The following is a 21,889-nucleotide window of genomic DNA, read 5'->3' as shown; positions in this document are numbered from 1 at the left end:
GACTGAGCCATATATTTTTCTAGTTATTATGCTATGCCTTAAAGAAAAATTATATTCATATCATATGTTTATATCAAAAATAATTAATTGATTTTGCAACAACAATACTGTCGGTATACACTATGATGGAATAGTTACTTTTTAAATTTTGTTTTGTTTTGCAATATTTAAAATTTTTATTACTATAACTGTCAACAATTTATACCAGGAAAATTATACTTATGTCCTATATATATTATGATATTATTAAACGTCTTCCTACCTCACTGTACATTTAATTTTGAACAATTTAATTGAAAAAATTATAAAATAAAAAAATGTTTGGTTGTCGTATTTTTTTCTAGTCAAAGTATTTATGTTGGTATAAGTATATTTTAAATTTAAAAATTATTATTTAATTTACTGTGTACGCAATACATAAAAATGTTGAGTTCATCAATACGTTACATAGATTTTCACTATGGACACATAAAATAATATGTTATATTTATATATACGAGTACCTATAATATATTAATCTATATTATAATGTATAACAAGTAACAACTGTACAATTTACGTTTTATTTTGAATATTTAACAAATTTTCAATAGTTGATTGCTCCTATTATTAAAGTGGTTGTGAATGCTTCATTGTTGGGGACCTGATATAATATTAAATGTTATATATATTATTATGTTTAAAAAGAAATATTTAACCATTAATTATATTTTTTAGTTTCCTTTGTATCTTTCTATTACAGTAGAAATGTCTTAAAAACAATGTAAAATTGCTTTGTTGTGCAATAATTACTCTAATGACAGTACAGCTGAAACATATTTTTATTTATTTTATTTACGCATTTAAATATTATTATTATTTTTTTAAATACCGTGTAAGCGAAGTTCAAACAATATGTATCGTTAAGTGCAATAGCGTAGATAGATTTAAATATATATATCTTATTATCTTAGTTCAATACCTTATAGAAATTTAGCGCTTATTAGATACAATAATATTGAATTACAATTTTATTATTTTTAAAAAACTTAAATATTTTTATTACATTTGATTACTTTTTAGTGATTATATTTTTTATGCACAGGTACTTGCATTGACGGCTCTTTACTAAAATTAAAATTAGAAATTATATCACTTGCTATAAATAGTTAATACAGTTTTAGATTATTAAATTATTAGATCATTTTTTTTTTAATTTTATTATTATTTTATTATGTGCAATTTTAAATTACTAGTTCTATAAATTAATATTTTTATACATTTCTAAAAACAATTATTATTTATACGTACAACAATGACTATAATTTCATTGTCTTTTAAAAAAATGTATGTCTGTTCTTTATTCATAAATATTCATCAGTAATTTGTATGATCATAAAATCAAATACTTTGATATTATTATTGATTGTTATTCCCATATAACTGGATATGCTAAAATGATATCGAATTACTTATAATATTTAAATTTTTTAATTGAAATTGTACATATATAAATAATTATTAAATAATCTGATAATATGCATTTAATAGACTATAAGCTTAATAAAAATACCTATATTACTATATATATATATATAATATATTCTGTGTTCATACCTACCTATTGCACTATCCTTAATTATTATTATATACTTCATATTATGTGTTATTAGTTATTATAACCAGCTAAATCAAATTACGATGGCTAATCAGTATACACAATATGTATTTACAAAATATATTTTTAATACTAAATTACACTTATTAAGAAATGTTATAATATGATCAACATGAAATCAAGATTAATTATTAATAATTATTGTATTAAAAAAATTAAAATAATTATTAATTCAAACATTTTCATATTATATTATGATCACTATTAGATTTATTCTTGAATGGCGCGTTAAAAATAAATTGTTGAAAAAAACGATAAATAATAATCCATTATACATTGTAATAATATTTTCACTGTACTTTAAATTTTTTCAAACGTTTTATTTATATCTCTATTAAAGTTGTCTTGTTGCGTATAATATTTAATGTTTATCGAAGAGACATAAGTATTAATTAAGTTATTAAAACAATTTAGATTAACTGTATAAACTTTATATTTCATTTTTTTACTTACGTGCACACGAAAGCTCATTAACTTACCAAATATTGAATATTTTATCTTTCCTCACATCGGTTTTATTACAAACTTTCAAAATGGTTCCACGAATAAAACGATTTGTTGTGTATTACGGTCCATTAAACGGCTTTTTAAAAAATCATACTAAAGGTTAACGATTTAACGCCATTTTGCTTACAGAGTTGGAAGATGGTCCATAGTGTCTTTTAAAATTTTAAATCACAACGGAGCGCATGCCCATTTACCTACATGATAACTATTATTATACAGTTACAGCAAAGATTCCACTTCGACATTTCCAAAAGATCACGATCCGTCCCACACGTCATCACAATTATAATATAATCTAAAGATTTTTTTTTATTGATTTTAGTCGTACTGAAATATTCTAAATGTTTGACTGAGAGGCAACAAAAATTGATCCAAAAAACGACTAATCATTTGATAGTAGGACCTAAAGAAACGAGAAAAAACGATAACTAAAAATAAAATACACTTGCTATGTATGAATGCATATTTTAAATTTTATATTAAGCAGCATGATGATTTTTTTCAATGACAAACACTCATTTCCTCGTTATAAGTTTTGTTTATTTTTATTTATCTTTTTTTTTATCCAATCGGATATCGTTTTAAGAGATTGTTTTGTAACTGTCTACTTCATTAAAACTATGAGTTTTAAGTAATAATTAATTACTTGGTTGATATTTGGTTTTTGATCATCAAATAATCAAGAAATTATTCTTTTCCGGAATTTGAAATAATAACGGCATACTGTTATTATTCAAAAAAGGTAATTTACTTAAAAAAATATACATATTTTGGAAAATGTGAGAAATTTTCAAATAATTTATATATTAAAAAAAAAAAAACTTTAAGTAGGTACTATTTTAGAGATTAATATTATCAATGTGAATAACAAAAAAAAATTATTGCAAATGAATTAAATTTTCAAAGATTTTGGTAGCTTCCAAAAATTAATCATCCTATACTGTTCGTATATTATATGATCATTATGTTAATTTATCATAGTCTGTAGCCATCAAGTCGAATGAAATGGCGACGCATATAATTTGCAACTTTTTTTGCGGTACTTACACCAATACGTAATTTTATATTCGAACGAAAACCGATTTAATATATTACAATATATCTCGGGCTGCAGCAAAACCTAGTGGCGGGTGTATCGCGCAGCCTCCTTCAAAAATAAAGCTCGTAAAACAGTCTAAACGTGAGTAGGTACCTATAGCAAGTACCACCGCAAGCGCCTTCGTTTAAATAAACGTTTTGGCGGAGCAAAAAAATAAATAAAGCCAAACAAAATGACGTTATATTTTATTCGTTTAATTTTTTTTTTTTTTTGTTTAAATCGACGGAGGCAATAAAAAGAACTGCACTGCCGGTGTGCGCGGAAACGTAAAATTACGGTCGTCGTAAATTTTTTCGCTGCCGAATAAATTAAAACGCTCGCGCCAAAAAGTCCACTAGGGAATTCCGTCGAATAGGTTTATATGATAATAACTCGATAGCATTGTTGTTTTATATTGCCGTCGCGCATCACGTTTTCGACCACAAAAAATGCACTGCGGCAGCGGTATTTATAATTTATAATAATAATTATTGTTTAAGACGAATATAATATTATATTACTGGCGCTACGTCGTTTCAAAGGGGTTCAATGTTCGAACGGATCATGTCATTATACAAGTATAATATACAATATGGGTAGGACTTGGTGCGCCATCTAGTCGAAAAATAATAATTAAGCGCTCGATTGACGGTTAGGATAATATATGTCTTTTGTTGACGATAAATTGGTTCGTTGCGGAAAATGTCGTGGAACGATTTTGAATGTCTGCTGTTTTTAGGTTAAATTTTTAGGTTTCGTGACGAATTCAAGCTTGTTTACAAACGTTTCGCAACTTACTGTGTAGCGCTGTATTGGCTGCAATCCGAGGATATGATGTCTTATAAAACACAGTTGCAGGGTCGAGAGGTGATTTAGAAATTTTGAAATCGACCTTACAATAATTTCTGTACTAGTTTTTTGGTCGTTTTACAAGAAAACTCAATGGGGTCGTTATTAAGGGTGGCAGAGACGGTTAATTATCAAGAAGCTAAAATTCAGTCGATTTCTATATAGTTACGTGGTATTGCGGACATACTTTGGAAAAATAAAATAAGACCATTTCAACGGCGGACCGACTTCAGAATACGACTAACACCCAAACATAGAATTAACACGTGCGACATAGCGAGGTATGTTAGGCTTCGCAATTTTTCGCACAGTTCTTCGACATTATTTTTTGAACCAGACCTTGTAAATCTAAGGCATGTCACTGCGTGCGGGTGTTACGTACTATGTATCTTACATATTTAGCCCGAGGCAGTTTTTCAAATCAATTTAAAACAATATTATATTCGCGCGTCCGTTGGTCCGTCAGTGCGCGGTGCACAGTTCAATCGCGATCGATCAAAACACATAATAATGCGTTTTCTCGGTCGACGAAATTGATCGATGGTCGTCGATAATGTGCCGCGGCCGATCCGATCATTATCGCCACCGTAGTCACTCGCCGGTGGTAGGTATATCAAAATATTGACGGGAAAAAAAGCGGTGCTCGCGCCCGCGTAAAAAAATGGGGCGGCTGAGTCTCGAATAACAACGTAATAATCGAGTTATGTCCGTCCCTCGTCCCGCAGAGTAATAATAATAATAATATATGATGATGATGATGACGACGATGGTGAAATAAACCTATATACGCGCTACACGTAATAATAATAAACTATTCGTTCGTATTTTTTTTTTTTGGCAAAAAATCGGCTTATTTTATTGTGTCCGAGTGATTAGCGCGCGGCGACGTTGTTTGGGGTGGGGGGAGGGGGAGACCGATTATCCCTTGGATATCTGGTGTCTGCACATGGCGCGTGTCTGTTTTTTGTGCAAAAAAACACTTTCCGGCGCGGAGGGTGAGAAAATTCGATAATACGGTTTTTTTTATCGTCCATGTATTGTATTATTGTTATTATTATATATATATTTATTTTTCTATACTGAGCCGTCTGAAAAAAAAACCTATCGTAATACGATCTTCCGCAAATTTTCGTTTTTTTTTATGTTTATTCCGGTGGTCTCCCTTAAAAAAAAAAAAAAAAACAGTTATTGTTGTTATTAACGGAGGCGCGAGAATTTCACGGTTCGCCGGATCGCGCATTCGGACAATTCAATCGTGGAATTGACGTACGCCGTCGCCCGGGCCATCAATCATTCCGCCGCCGCCGCCGCCGCCGTCGATAAGGAGTTGTGCGAATATAATATGATGTATATAAACAACACGGGCGTTTTATAAGCGGATTCTAAAAAATCGAATTACCGAACACAACAATAGTAATATATACTATTATATTGAAAGGCATCCAATTATTCGCGTATACGTAGCTGACGTATCTTGCGTACCACGTTTCGGGCGTGCGAGGCTGAATAATAACATACTATATATAAACATACAGGGCCACATTTATAGTTTCAAAAAAAGTTAAAATATGACGACAATGTTCTCTTGAATAAAAATTGAAAAAAACAATCAATGAGAATTAAAATATTATGCTGCAAGATGTTAATTTTTATTTTCAAGAAAAACTTACAAATTATTTTAAGACGATTAACTTTATTATAATAATAAAACATAAACTCATTGAAACATAAAAAAAATTTGAATGCAAAACAAACATAATAGATAAATAAATATTCTTTAGAAAAAATTACAAAAAAAAATGTTTCTGTGGCTACATTTGGTTAGAAAAATATAACAACATACTGTGAAAGTTTTTAACAAACATTCAAAACTTGGGGTTCTAGCGTTACGTTCCAATCTATATATGTACACACGTCTTGTAAATAGAATTTAAAATACTAAATATTTAAATGTTTATACATTGAAGCGCTCCAAAAAATATCCTGAATTTTTGTTAGTATATTATTATGACTAAGGAATTTAAAATCTACATTATCATTGAAACAAATTAAAAAATATATATCTTTTGGAAAAATGAAGTTTTTACCGACTTAAAAAATAATAATAAATATTTTCAAAAACGTTTTTTGTGGCCTTGATTAAATTAATCAGCCGGTATATTATGTTTTCAACGATGTCGCAAGTGAGGACAAAAATCACATTATTTGCACTGTCGTATACGTACTTTAAGCCGGCTCTCTGAGTCCCGTACGATTAATCCTGTGATATATAACGTAGCGACGGGGTCCGTGTGTGTCGCAAACGTCGCGGGGCAGATGAGCACTGAGATAAGGGATAGAGAATCCAACCCTTTCGTTAAACGGGGTCGAGTGGCGGCCGGCAAACGCCGCTGTGACGTCTCCATTGTGCACGCACACGAACGCGTTTACGGTAACAAGTCGTTTCGTACATACGACAAACTTCTGCCACGTGTATAACGTAATCGAATGTGTAACCGTTTCGTTTATATTATGTAAATTCGGTTATCCTTATTCTCCGCATTTCAGGCGTATAATAATGCGTGCCGGAGTTATACGTCATAATGTGCGTATGTCAAATTAACACGACAGTGAATCGTATAATTGATATAGGTATTATTTAATGGACGTAAGTGACTTGAACTCAACCATCGTTCATCATTCGTCCACGTGAAGTTTGTCCAAATTAATTAGGCTGTAACGCCACCCTACGGTGATGTTCTAAATTTATTTATTTGTGAATTTGTACGCGTTCTCGCATACCTAGTTTAATTCCACAGTGTTTATGAGTCTCTTACTTCAGCTAACGATCGAATTTCTGTACCAACGTTCAGGTATTTGAATTCGTTTAGATACCATTCGTTATTAAGGAGTTCGATATAGGCAATTGCTGAATACATCCTCGCGTATCTGTAATAAATTGTGTACGAATGTATCATAGATCTGACGACAACATAATATTATGATGTTTTTCAAAAAAATCAAAATTTAATACGTTCGTAAAATTTACTTATCATGTGACACCAAATAAATTCTAAGTATTACTAAGAAAAATAATAATTTAAAAATCTATTTGATAAATAGTTAAAAATTCTTGAACTTTTACATTTTAAAATCAAATACTCAAAAGGAAGAAATATTAGAAATCAGAAAAATTGAGAAGATCTATTAAGACAATATCATAAGATTTGTAAAACAAGATTTTGGGTATAGATTCATTTTTATTTAAAATGTCGTAGTTTTATTTCATACCGCTATTTACTAATCCAAGTCTATAAGCCTAAAAAGGCTAAGACGTTGTCGATGGATTTTGATTGTGGTAGATAAACGTTTAATGTGGTCAGGGTTTTTTTTTTTAATAATTACATTAAATTCTAACCTAACCTAGATATGTACATTGTGCATTTATTTATAAATTTATTTATTTTTTAATATTTAAGAGTTTATAATTAATGAATTGATGTTTTGTAATATTTATACATTTTTGTTGGTAAAAGATATTATAAAATCGAGTAGTTATAGCACATCATAGCTCAGTAATAGTATACTAAGTTCTATACTTATATTTGTGTCCCCCTCCCACACACACACACTTAAAAGCTATGTATTTTAGGAGAGAGCTAAAATATTTATGTGTATACATTATTATTATATCTCCTATACACTTACAAAATAAGCCAATTAATAGCATACACCTTTTTTAATTATTTCAATGTTTTGGAATGAAAAGCTGATAACTTATAAAATCTATTTAAACTTATCAGTCGCTTTTAGAGTAGTTTGTTAGCATAATATGTGTAGAACGTCCGAGACAAGAATAAAACCGACAAGAACTTTTGTGATTTTTTGATTTCAAAATACAAGCGACCAAAGTCGATTCATTCTTTATGGAACGCTCTGTATAATATTATTATATAGCTAACCAGCTGGTCGCACAAGCGTACACATATAATAATAATACATAAATCTCGGAAAACGTGTGCAGGACCTTTGACGGTCGTAAACCACGACCAGAATATTCAAAAGATTAAGACGGCGTCGGTTGTTAAAGCAGTTGACGATAAATTAAGACTATAATATGCTTCTCTTGGACGACCAACGTCTTAATCATTTTATTGCACACGCGCAACATGTATAGTGGTATTATAGGTACATGTATATCATTACGTGTGTATTATTAAGACGCACGGGCGCTGTAATGCTCGTGTCGTTAACAGTGTTTGCGGGTGACAATTGCGTTTTTTTCTTTCACTTTTATTTTTTTTATTTTATTGCGTTCCGTCACCCATAAAATCGTTATTTTTAAATAACATAACCATAAGTTGACGCGACAAAATAATTTTTTATTCGTCGTACCGACTATTATTAATAATAATGGACGGACCACGTATTGAAAGACGTTCCGTGCAGTGTGTCAGTGTGTGTGTGTATGTTTATTCGATACTTATTCGAACAGATGTTTACACAGATTATCGTACACATTACGAGAATATATTCATATGTGCATTATCTGTTTATTTTATTTTCTCGAAATAATATCGTTTTACTCATAAAGGACTTAAGTCCGACGCGTAACGATTTGGAAACGTTATCGTAAAAATAAATGACACCGTTAACTCAAACTCGGAACCTCGCTTCTTGAAGTTTTTATTACTCGCATAAACTATAATATAATATTGTTATTATAATTAACGTAGAAATCGTGTCGAATTATTAAACCGCCGTACGCAAAGTGTTGTTATAGTTTTACGATGTTATCTGCAGCAGTAGGCACCTAAATTAATACGTAATTATTATATACATTCAAGTCGACGCGGAGTCGTGTTACGATTTGTGCCAATTCATTTTATGAGATAGCGTAAAGGATACCAGCTGCATTTAAAACCACAATCAAAAGATAACGATATATTAATATTATAATAGTATATAACCTTCGTTGGAACAATAGAGAATAATTGAAATGCACATTTTGACTTCTTATCGTGTAAAAATTGTGACCACAGATCAGGACCATCAGAGGTCATGAACAGTGCATAGATAATAAAGGATTCTTTAAGATAAATCTACGGTTTATTTATATTGTACACAGGACATCTCTATACTCAACCCGTGCACGCATGTGTCTTACCGTTATACGTACCGTGCGGGCTTGTGACTTTCCTTTATTTCGGCAAACGTAGTAGATGTACCTGACATCATGTGTTTAACCCCAAAACTTGATCCCCGTGTACCTATACAGTCAAAACACACATTACCGCGCGCGGCGAATGGTAAAAAAATGCGATTTTACGTCGGTCCCCCCCTTTGACGATTTATCACGTCGTCTACGGCGAGGGACGAAAAGAGTCTGAGAGCGTGAAATAAAAGTGTGTAACGTTATCGAAGGAGAAAAACCATTCGGACCGTATAACAATTCAATTATATGATAAGTCGAGTGCGTATTTTTTTTTCTCTTTCATCGGCGGTGGACACGGCCGCGGCTCCCTGTCTCTCACCACCCTTTATTTCGTGGCGCAGTATATATTATGTACCATTATGTACGTACTACATATTCTAAACTAACCTATACCTACTACAACAGTATATTAATCATCGGTGTGCGGAGCGTTTGGAAATACGTGCGACAACGGGCGCGGAAGAATATAGAAGACGGGGAGATGGGAAAGAAGAAAAAACACCCGAACCGGTAGAACCGCAGTCGCAGAACGGACGAGAGTGCGAATCTAAATCCGGTCGAGGGCTGGGGTCGTCGATCCTCCGTCGCGGTGCTGTGGGCGGTGGGGTGGAAGGCCCGCGATCGCTGCGTGGAGTGTCGTTTAATACGATTATGCGTGCGCCCGAGTCCGACTCCGCGAATGATTTATAGACGCGACCGCGTATAATAGAGTGACACCCTTCGGACTCGTCGCGCGGCGTGTACATATATATAATATTATTGTAATATTCTATTATAAAGGCGTTTTTTCGGCCGAAGGAAAATCCGATTGCCACGAAAAGAAGCTGCACCTCCGTCGCGGGTCAATCTAATAATGGATTATTTTTTTTTTTTTTACTATGTCGAAAACGACGCCACGGTCATTAATCTCGACGAGCAAGGGATTTTTTTTATACATATAAATGCTGTTATATAACACGTATAACATACGGTGTTACACAGTATGTATATATGTGTATTAAAGTAACACTTTCGGGCAGCTGCGAAATGTCTCAATGCATGACTTCGGTGGATATATTCCTACACGATGTTTATCATAATATTAAGTTAGAGCAGATCGTTTCGATCTCTAAATATTCTAATATCGTTATCGTAATAATGTAATAGAAAACGTTGAAAATTAAAAAAAAAAAAAACAAACCGATAACATCTTTCTGACAAATGCTACTTAATTACAATAATAATACTCGACAGCAGGAAATCAAGGTGATTCGTATTATATGTAGAGAGCTGAAAACAATTCATATGGACAGCACTATCCATATAAAACAGACATATAGGACTAAACAGTGGTTACAAGATCTAGTTGAAGGCGATCTAACCATTTAAGTAGTGCTGAAAGCAGAACAATAATAAATTATTATTAATATATAGAAACCGTTGTAGAAGATTGTGGTACGCTTAAATATTCTCGAATAAGTCAAAAATCAAACAGACAATATTATCTTTGAATAATCGATTAAATATTTATGATTGTTTGATTCGTCGATTTACGATACTGTGTAATACGGTCATATCACAGTCTAACGAATATGTGATTAAATAGTATGCATTTTGTCAAGTATTCCTAAAAAAGTGAATCTATATCAGACGTGCAGATTCTATAGTTTTCTATTCCGAATAACGATAGTCAACCACTGAATTTGGCACGTCCAGTCATCAACAATACACGAGAGACACAATTTTTTTCACAGTGTTTATTAATTGATTTATGTACCATGTACGTAAAAGTTCTGATCACGATTTTCGTGTGCGCTTTTATCATATTCTGATTGACCGTTGTGATTTTTCAGTGATTATGGTCTACCGGAAATTTTTGGAGTGAGGTCGAGCTCACAACAGACGAATAAGTAGCTGTTAACTTGACTTAAGGCTTTGAATTATACCTAGTGTACTCTTTAGCTCAGTGTTTTCTAATCTTTTTGTAATGGCGACTCACAAATTTACAGTTTATTGTATAATTTTATCATTGAATTTTAACATCATTATCTCGGTGTACTACTCATTGTTCTATTGTACAATCGACCGATACCGCATCGACAGTCATTCGAACATTTACCGATAATCAGATAACAAGTTTTTCATAATTATAATAAGATAATACAAAAGTTATTAAAAATATATTGATATGCATTGTAAATAATATATGTCATACACATAAAGTATAAGTATTACTCTATGATCCTATTATATTTCACAATACTAGTTAGACTTCACGTTATTATTTTAGCGGAGGTATCAAATATGTTTTATTTTGTACTTCAACTTAAGTATTTATAAATTTAGAATTAAAATTATTTTCATATATCTATTTAAATTTTTTAATACACATATAATCAAAATAATTGCCTTTTAAGTTTACGAACACCGCGAATCGTGACACAGTGTAGAGTCGCAACCCATAAGTTGGGAAATACTCTTCTAGCTGGTAGGTAAACATCACGTAAACAATATGTTTGTGTACGTTAAAAAAACCTCCTTTTTTACTTAAGGGCACGAGACCTCAATTTTGTGGCGATAGGCGGCCTCAGGACCGAACGTGGAGCAGTCCGTAGTATTGCTCATCGCGTACATTAAAACCGGCGCATCACTTTCACCGTGAAAATCTGTAACAACGACCACGTATATAATCATACTAATAACAGTAATAAGCACATGCAGCAGCGAAAGACTAACCTAAGAGCCATAATAACATTATAATACATAATATATTATACATTCATTTATAGGTACATATAGCAAGTGATTATATTAGGTATTAAAAATTAAAAATATACGACTGCGGTATGTTCCGAGGCAGATCACCTAACATTGTACCTCCATACGTCTTGTAAGTTGTAGTAGTTACTATAGTTTATAAGCTTACTAATATACGTAAGTAGTATAAACTGATTAAAATATATAAATTGTATAACTGCTATATATAGTTAGTTTTAGATAATATATTTAAAGTTGTTACAAAACGATATTTTGTCGAATAAATTATATTTTTATTTTAAGTTTTTAATCTTTTCAATGAAAACATATATATTGTTTTATTTTATAATTATGATTTAATTTATTGCACAATAATATTAAAAGTATTTAAATTAATTCATATACAATTTTTGTCAGTTAATTTGTTTAATAGCAATAAGTATTTAAAGTTTAGGCAAACGAAGTAATGAAATTAACATTTGGAGGTCTGTATTACTTCACACTGCTCATGTAAATTTTTAATACTTATAAGTTATAACTTATATAATACTTGTTTAAAATTATTATATATCGGGTATAATAAGGAATAATAAATTTAAATGCATATTATTATTTAAAAAAAATATAGAAACTAATAAATAGTTAATAATATTTAATAAATAACCCAGTATTATTTTTATTAATCGATACTAACGAACTGCTTATTTACATTATTTTTTTATTTTTATAATGATTTATAGAGAATGTTTACATTTTTATGTAGATAACATTATTTAATATTAAGCTTTTTAAGATAATAATAAATCTTTTGTTTAATATTATTATACAGTATATTTCTATGAATAATTCACAATGTGTAATAAGTATCAACATACATTTATGTAAATAATGCATATTCACTACGAAGATTTGTATTGCAACGTGTTTTACTGTTAGTATACTTAGGGCTTGATCTAAAGTTTATATAGAGCTAAAAATTACATAATTTATTGTACGATTAGAAATATGCATACATAACTCGCAAATAAACTTCACAACAAAAATTTATTACGCGGTTGGATATGTGTTGGTCGATGAAACAGAATTATTACAGTAGTGACGACTCAACTAGAAAATTGTATTACGATGTATTATGTAAATATTCCATTTGGAGATAATATCTAACATATTATTATGTTTTCGATGTTGTACTTGGGTATATTTTTGTTTTCTAAATTATTTATAATATGAGATAAATACATAGATAATCTGTAAAAAAGAAAAACGACAATAAGTATGCTAGGTATGTGGTATAAGTATATATAGTATTTTATGAGCAATTTGATTAATAATCCGTCCATTAGTGGAGTAGTGACAGTTGACTGGGAATTGCAGGTTGATCATCTATCTATCGTCGAAACATATTAAAGTACATTAACGTGATTTTTCGAGCTGTTAGCATTGAAAGGGATATATTAATATGACAAGGAAAGACTTGGTAGTGAGCGCGTTGTTTGTCAATGGTATTGTTTAAGATAGTTGAGATGACTTATGAGTTAGGATCACAATCCAGGAGGGGTTAATTAACGATTTGAAGTCATCGATCAAGCATGTCAAGACGTGTTATACCTTAATACGCTATTATTATAACGCGCTGTCCATGATCATCCGATCGTTCTAAAGTCTAAACGCATTGTCGTGCCGTAAGTGCGATTACCTACGATAATACGTTAACGCGTAGCCACGAGTACCCATAAAATAATATCATACAATAAGATGTAATAATAGTAAAACATTTTATTGGACGGGCATGGACCGACTGAACTCTGTTTAATAATGTACAGTGACCGCATCCCGTCGAAGGTTTATCGTCGACCATAAAAATATAACACGCGGCAATACCACGCGTTATGTATAGACACATCTAATATAATATTATAATTATACTACAGATTCATATGCATCAAAATGTACCGAAATATAACTTAATAATATAATATACAGTAAAAATCGTGAAAATCTTTAATAGATATGCGAAACAAATTTGATAAGCGTTAGTTAAAAAATATCTTAAATTCAATTTAACACATTATGCAAAAAAAATTGTTTCGTGACAAGATTATGAACAAGCTCACTTTTAATCAATAACAATATAAAACCGATGGGTCATGGGTAGTTGACATCATATATTATTGTTGTTTCATAGTTCAATTAACTATATAATTATAAAAATATTATACCTTTGATAGGTTTGAAAATTTGTCTATAATACAATTTCACTTTAATGTAAAATAAACATCAATCTTTTCGAAATATTCTAAAATACGCAATATGATTTAAATATGCAAAAATTATTTGTAGTCGTTAGCTTAAGAACATCGCAATTCAGAAAAAGTCTGACCGAAATCCAAGAAAACAAAAAGGAAAACAATATACATTTCTATAAAATATCCTCGTTCTAATTATTATTCTAATTGTAATATAAGTAGGTATCGAACATATTGTACTATAGAACATGACTAAATACCAATAATAAGTAAGTATCGATATGTGTGGATCATAGGGAATGATTTAAACGTGTGGTTGTTATATTACTGTATAGTAATTGCATGTATTGAAATAATTGTAAAATCGTCTTGGGGAAGCCATTGCAATATTTAAGTTGCATATAAAGCTCTTATGGTTAATTTACGACTCAATTGAATGCACAGATATATGGAAACGGGCGCACTTACACAATATTTAATCTTGCTGGTCTTGAAACATAATAATATTTAATTTCTTATCAGCATTCATTAGATTAATGTATATAAAAATTACGTCAATATTTATGAACATATTTCATATTAACAATATTATAGTAAAACCGCTATGATATGATATTACTTTATTATTCTTGTTTGGTCGTTACAGAGACAAGTCCATCATTCATTAACATTAAATGTCCAAAGAATGTTTTCGGTGTTTGACAAACCGTATAAATACCATAACATATATATATATATATATATAACGTTAATAATAAGTGAGATGGATTTGAGTCGTCAAGTTGTTGACAATATAATACCGCGAGTATGTTAAATTTTAATTTGATTATATCATTTTTTAGTAGAATATAAAGAAAAGTAATTAATATTTAAATGATATATTTTAGAAATCACTAGACAAATAACCCGACTAATGGCTAGCAAAAAATGAACAGTCATAAAATGCATGCTATATCGGTACCTATATCTCATATTCATTGGTGAATCGGTATATCGCGGTTAGTGTACATACTTCACTCTGTGATCATTTCGACCAAGACGTGTACTCCGTCTATAGTGAATTGGATATAGCGTTTGACATATTATTTAATTTATTAGTTCAAATTACTTTTTAAATTTTTCAGATATATCTAAGAATAATGTATAAAACTTTTGTCAAAATCGGTAATATGATATTATACAAACGAAAAATCGAAAAAATAAATAGTATAAACAAAATAATTCTATAAAATAATTTTTTTCAATAAAACAGTTTTTACTCTCTCTCTTGAAAAATTCATGGAAATGGAGTAATCTGGTTGTTGCATTGGACCCCTCAATTTATTACGTTGTTGTTATTCGGTGTTAAAATCAGTACCCTTAATGTCGTATTTTGATATTCACAGACATCGGTGCGTCTAACAAATTGTCAGCAGCGTACCTACGTTATGAAAATTTCAGATTTTTATGAAATAAAATATAACCGCTGCAGCAAGGGGATACGTGTGTGACACGACATAATATGATGACTAATAACTAATGTCAAATAACATAATAACATCACAATAGGCGTTATTATTAATAACGCACAAAACCGTCGTAGTTCGTTGCGAAACGACCGTCGTCAATATGTTATATACAATCGTCGGACGCAAACAGTATATGTATACATGATATTATCATAGGCATGGTCGCACAGCCGCGACTTGCGACACGGAACGTCAACTGTATTCACACTGCGCGTTGTATATATTTATATATGTTAAAATATAGGTATTATACGTCTCCGGTTGATTAATCGACGTCAGGAAGAGAAATAAAAATGGGTTTCGCAACCGAACGTAGCAGCGCGAGTGACGTTGAAGGGGGTGGGTGGGTTCGTACGGTATATACCTGTAGTGTAAATACGTGCTAGTTAGCCGCGGCGGTGGCGGTGGTGGTGGTGGTGGTGGTGGTGGTGGTGGCGAAAATTCGGTGGCGAAGGAGTAGGAGTACGAAGAGGGCGACAGTGACCGGACTTTTTGACATATCGCTATCTACGGAGCCGATCGGTGCGCATAACGTTCATAATATATTATTCAACACGTAAGTACTCGTCATATAGGTACATCTACTACACATTACTCTGGTACAGCGACTGTTGTCTTCACATCCATCCGCCTTTGCCGGTGGCACGTCCGGTCCGGACCGGAAACAATGGGACCCGGTGACAGTGGACATTTGTCATCGCCGTTATAAATAGACTTGTGTGCGCGCATTGTCGCCGCGATGACGATAGCAATAATAATAATAATGCTGTACACCGCTGCAGCAGCCTCTCTTTGTGCGCACGGGGCACAGGGTCCGGTTGGGCAACCAGTTGCTCGGCGGACGGTGCGAATAAAAAAAAAATAAATAATAATATAAAATATATGATATTATAATACAACTCTTACCGGAGGAGTCAACGGGGGCGGGAAAAGGGCGGTGCGAAGATCCATCATCGTCCCGCGATTCGCGTCCATTATTACGACAACGTTATTATTATTATTATTATTATTAATATTATAATATTCATAAATTATAATACATCAGGACCTATCGCGTCGGGCGTATGACATACCTACAACAGTCGTTGATACACGAAGTCTGTATGTATAGTTATTAATAAACGCGCGAACGATGCTCGTTAAATTGAAACCTTCAAATCTCGAGAAATATGTCTGCACAATTTGGTGACAATTAGTTTCGTATGGTTTCCAAGTCTATGACCCCAATACAACTCTGTGTATATATAGATATATAAAGCAGATATAACCAGTCACTTGCATATAGCGTTTAGGTGCTTACGTATAAAACAGTTTACCGCGAGAATTGACTAGCTAACAATATTTAGATCCCGAGTGGAGGGATGAATGTATTTATTTTAGAATGGTACGACGTGTTCTGTTGGTGTAACTTAAAAATAAATTACTGTAGACACTTGAGCTTTTCACTAAATGTTTACGGTAATAATTTCCATACTTAGTTTAATTTACTAAATATTTTAACAAACATGTCAAATTATTTTTCGATTATTTATACGAATTGCGTCCGGCGTCCCCAATATAAAATTACGACTAGTGACATACTAATTACGCCCGGTTTTTCTATGATAGAACTATACTAATTGCTTTCCTGAATTCAGAATATAAAACCAATAATATTAAATGAAGTGAACAAAATAACAGGTTTTGATTATATGAAAATTATATCATTCAAATGTTTACCAATCCATAAATATTATTATAATTAAATTCGAATATAATGATACATAAAACTAATCTTATAATCTATACTTATATTTTTTTATTATTTTAATTAGTTTAAAGTTTAACGAATTAACGATAAAAAAACAATATTTTTAACCTACCTTTAGCAATATAATGTCACCATTGACAGTCCTAAGTCTGTATTAAATAGAAAGGAAAATAATGGATTTACATAGGACGTTATTAGTGTAGTTGATAAATATTATCGGGACGCAATTTGCTTGTTGTGAAAAATTCAATATAATACAGATAAATATATATATATATATCTAACCAAAGAAAGACAAGTTTTTATCGTTTCTATAGGTTATATAATATTATATTGTGCACAATAAAATACTACGGCGTATTATATCTGTACCGTTTACGAAAAGTACTATTGTTATCTACTATTGTCAACTGCTCTACTACAACGCAATTACATAATAGTACGCCTACGTGACAATTTGTTGATTTATAATAATATTACAAGCTTTTGTCTAATTACTGCGGTATTGTTATTATAAATATTAATATTATTAACGGCTACGCAATTCATAGAGTCAGATCGCCTATAACAGCTACACTCGTTTATCGACTGTCCGAATTTCGCATGTCAACAAACATTGTTATCGCGTAATTTTTATGTCAATAACAATAATTAATATGACACACACACACATAAAATAAATAGTGTATACTATGTAAATCGAGTGATAAGAAACGTCGCCTCGGCACGTGCACTCTGTTTTCTAGTGCACGCGAATATTTTTATTTGTATTATTATTATTGTTGTTATGATTTGGGAAACAAAAATTGTATGACGTTTCATATTGTGTGGCGCATTAAGTAGGTAGCCGTTTATTTGTCATATTTTGTCTTTTACGCTCAACCATTATGCGGAGACGGGTCACGTGAAGTAAAATAATTTACCAATTTTTGAAAAGGGTCGCGTACGAAAGCGTCACACGCACCTTTTCATGCGGTCTTGGTGTGCCCGCTTATTTTTCTGATCGAAATTAAATGTCATCTCGCAAACGGAAAATGCCAATATCGTCGACCGTCCACGTCACCGACGCCTTATTAACGGCGTAGCGACTTCCGTCGTAATTTATCATGTTTTTAGATGGAACAAAATGTTTTTGACTCGCACACTTCACAAAATACAATAATTAATAATACTATTATAACTCCCATTCTTGATGTTCTTATGATACGAACAGACGATGGTCATGTTTACTAGTTACACTACAAAATTGTTTGAAGGACGTTTTAATGTAAAAAAATACTAATATACAAAGCTGTTGTATATATTTTAATTGGTTAAATTGTTAGTGCAAAAACGAAATTATATACATTTTAAATTATTTTGATGTTAGTTTTAAAATTAAATTTTTTGTCTAAATTATATATTTACTCTTAAATAGGAAACTATAATTTCAATTTTCATCCTTTATTATTTATTGTATTATTATTTTATAATCAATGTGTAATGATGTTTTTACTTTTTATGAATATTGAAACGTAAATTTATTTGAAACTCTTAAATATAATACGAGTAAGTACTTAAAAATGAATTATAACTGTACAATGTGCATAAACGCATTATTTAATTGTATAATCATCATTGTATATATAAGAAATAACATCCCCTTACTCATATTTTCGTCACATTTTGTTAGCAATACTATTTTATTTGATAATTTTCGTATAATCGACCGGGGATTTTAGATTTAGGGCAATATGTAACATTCAACTGAGCAAACTAAAATAATAATTAATTTTACATAACTCATTGTATAGATACTCATTATGTTAATCAAATTCAAACAATACTAATAAAGTCGATGATAAACGCACAGTGCTACACGAGTTCTTACAGACCAAAATATCGTTATATTATTATTTTTTTTTTTCAATAGAATAAAGCATAATATCGCGATGATGACGGTTGGTCCGCAAAGGCGGACAGCACATCGCAGACAATATTATGTTTATAACAATTTATTAATCTACGCATAAATTGACACGTTTTTCAGATTTTTCCACCCTTATAAATATAACATATTATTACTATATATTTAATGTAATTTCGATAAAATATTAATGTCTGCTACCACTGTTGTATCTGACGATTGTTTCTTTCAAGCCCCACACACGATCGTCTAAAATAAGTAATAATGGATAGACCATTATATACGCGTTGGACACATCGTAATACAGGTATAATATGCGTGTATTACACACGGAGTTACATCGCCTATTGCTTTATATTCTATGTATATATATTAGGTACTGATCTACCTATTCTACCGGTGTAAAAAACGAGCGTTCACGAGATATTAGGTATTATTACTACGTGATCATCATAAATCGCGTCGGCGAGTGACAAAGCTATACGGTCGACAACTACGACGATGATGTTAATAACTTAATGCCGACAGCAGTTATATCATTATATACACGTACATATATCATTATTATATCGCGAGTTGCCTACACTCGGGTCGACCCTTGAACATAATATTATAATATGCGCGCGCGGGTCGTATAGTGTACTGCTGCGTCGTACATACATATAATATTCTATATATTATTATCATCTTCGGAGAGTTCTAAATACACCGTCTCCATATAATAATAATAATAATAATAATAATAATAATAATATTGTACATTAATTTTAGTGGCGTGTAATGTTAAACGTGAACAATAATAATAATAATAATAATAATAATATAAATTACGTTTCTTAGATATATATTCACCGCACTATACCGTCACCGCGTACGCGGGAGAGTGCACATATAATATGTACATTATTAAAATAGCGACGGCGATGGCGGTGTGTGGACGGAAAAGTGAATCGAAGTCGTAAGAAAGTCGCATACGGCAAAAAGGTCTATGCAATAATAAGCGTTATTTCCAAGACGGTTTATTGAAGACAGCGACGGGACTCGGCGCAGCCTTAATGGTTTCGACGATATTATTATTATTATTATTATTATTATTATTACTATTGTGATTGTTCGTACGGCACGCGCGCGAATGTGTCACAGCGCACTTAAGTCATATAATATCGTAATATACGTATAGGTACGTCGTAATAATATATACGACTGGCTTGGACACGTTATTGTAATTATTGTTACAGAAAACGGTGAGTCGAAGCCGTCTCTAATGGCTACTCTGGCTTGTCGCTGGTACCGAAGAATTTAAATGGATTAGCGAGGTCAGATGATCGACGCCGATAATTCCTTATAGTAATGGTAATGTTTGCTGCAACATACGTTGGACGACGGCGTGGTGCGATATTATGTTTGTCTTAGATGTACAAAAATGCGTGAACAAAATAATTTTTTTATCGACGTTATTTTATAGTTAACATGTCAACTTGCAAGTGCCGCCGAAGTCCTAATACCAAGAGGAGATTTTTCGGGAAATTAAAATAAGTTGTAGGAAGTTTTAAGACTGGAGTAAGACGCAATCGTTTTTTCAAATGCCACGATTTACGTATAAATAGATCGGAGTGGGTCGTTTTATTAATTTTTCAGTGTAAAGTTTCCTTCGCGTACGAGACTTGGGTAGTGTACTCGCAGCATTTCGCAACTGTGGAAAGTGTAAAATACGTCTATACAATATAGAAGTACTGCAGGCCATTTCGGTTGCGATTTTATCGAGTTTCTTTCGCGCGGGTAAACCGTCTGGAGACCCACCGAGCGTCCCTTAAGTGCCAGTCGAGACGAAATCCTTTCGCCGTATTGTTATATATTATAATATTATACGCACGCAAAAACTCCTTCGCCATTTAGAGGCCCAACCCTTTGCGTCGTTTCCTTTGATAATAACATAACGACATAATTTAAACTTGAACCGGCCGAACACTCGAAAACTCTGATGCTCGTACCGCTATATATATATTATACGTAATCGAGTTGTTTCTTAATTTACCGTTTCGATTACGCGGTTCAGCAGCGTATATAATAATATAATAGCTACAAAAGCTGCAAAAGAGTCTATACCGCGAGACCATCAATTTCCTCCTCGGCGAGCGATAAAAAAAACAATTAACGTGGAACGGTTATTGTTTTATCCATATCGTATTATTTATCCGCAATATCGTGTTCGCTGCACCCCCCGCGAGCGGCTTGGATACCCTTGTGATTTATAACCACCGTCTCGTTGAGGAGATCGAAGACTACGATGAAGACGACGACGGTGCAGGAACAGGATCATGACCCGCAGGACATAAATATATATATATATATTATGTAATGATACATTTACCGCAGATATATACGGGAAAACTATATATAATATATTTATAACGGCAGTGGCGGCACCTTCCGAAGTAGAGTCCATACACTCGCCAGA

The sequence above is a fragment of the Rhopalosiphum maidis genome, chromosome 2, assembly GCF_003676215.2.
Source record: "Rhopalosiphum maidis isolate BTI-1 chromosome 2, ASM367621v3, whole genome shotgun sequence".
NCBI classification, from domain to species: domain Eukaryota; kingdom Metazoa; phylum Arthropoda; class Insecta; order Hemiptera; family Aphididae; genus Rhopalosiphum; species Rhopalosiphum maidis.
Note: the sequence above shows the minus strand (reverse complement) of the source record.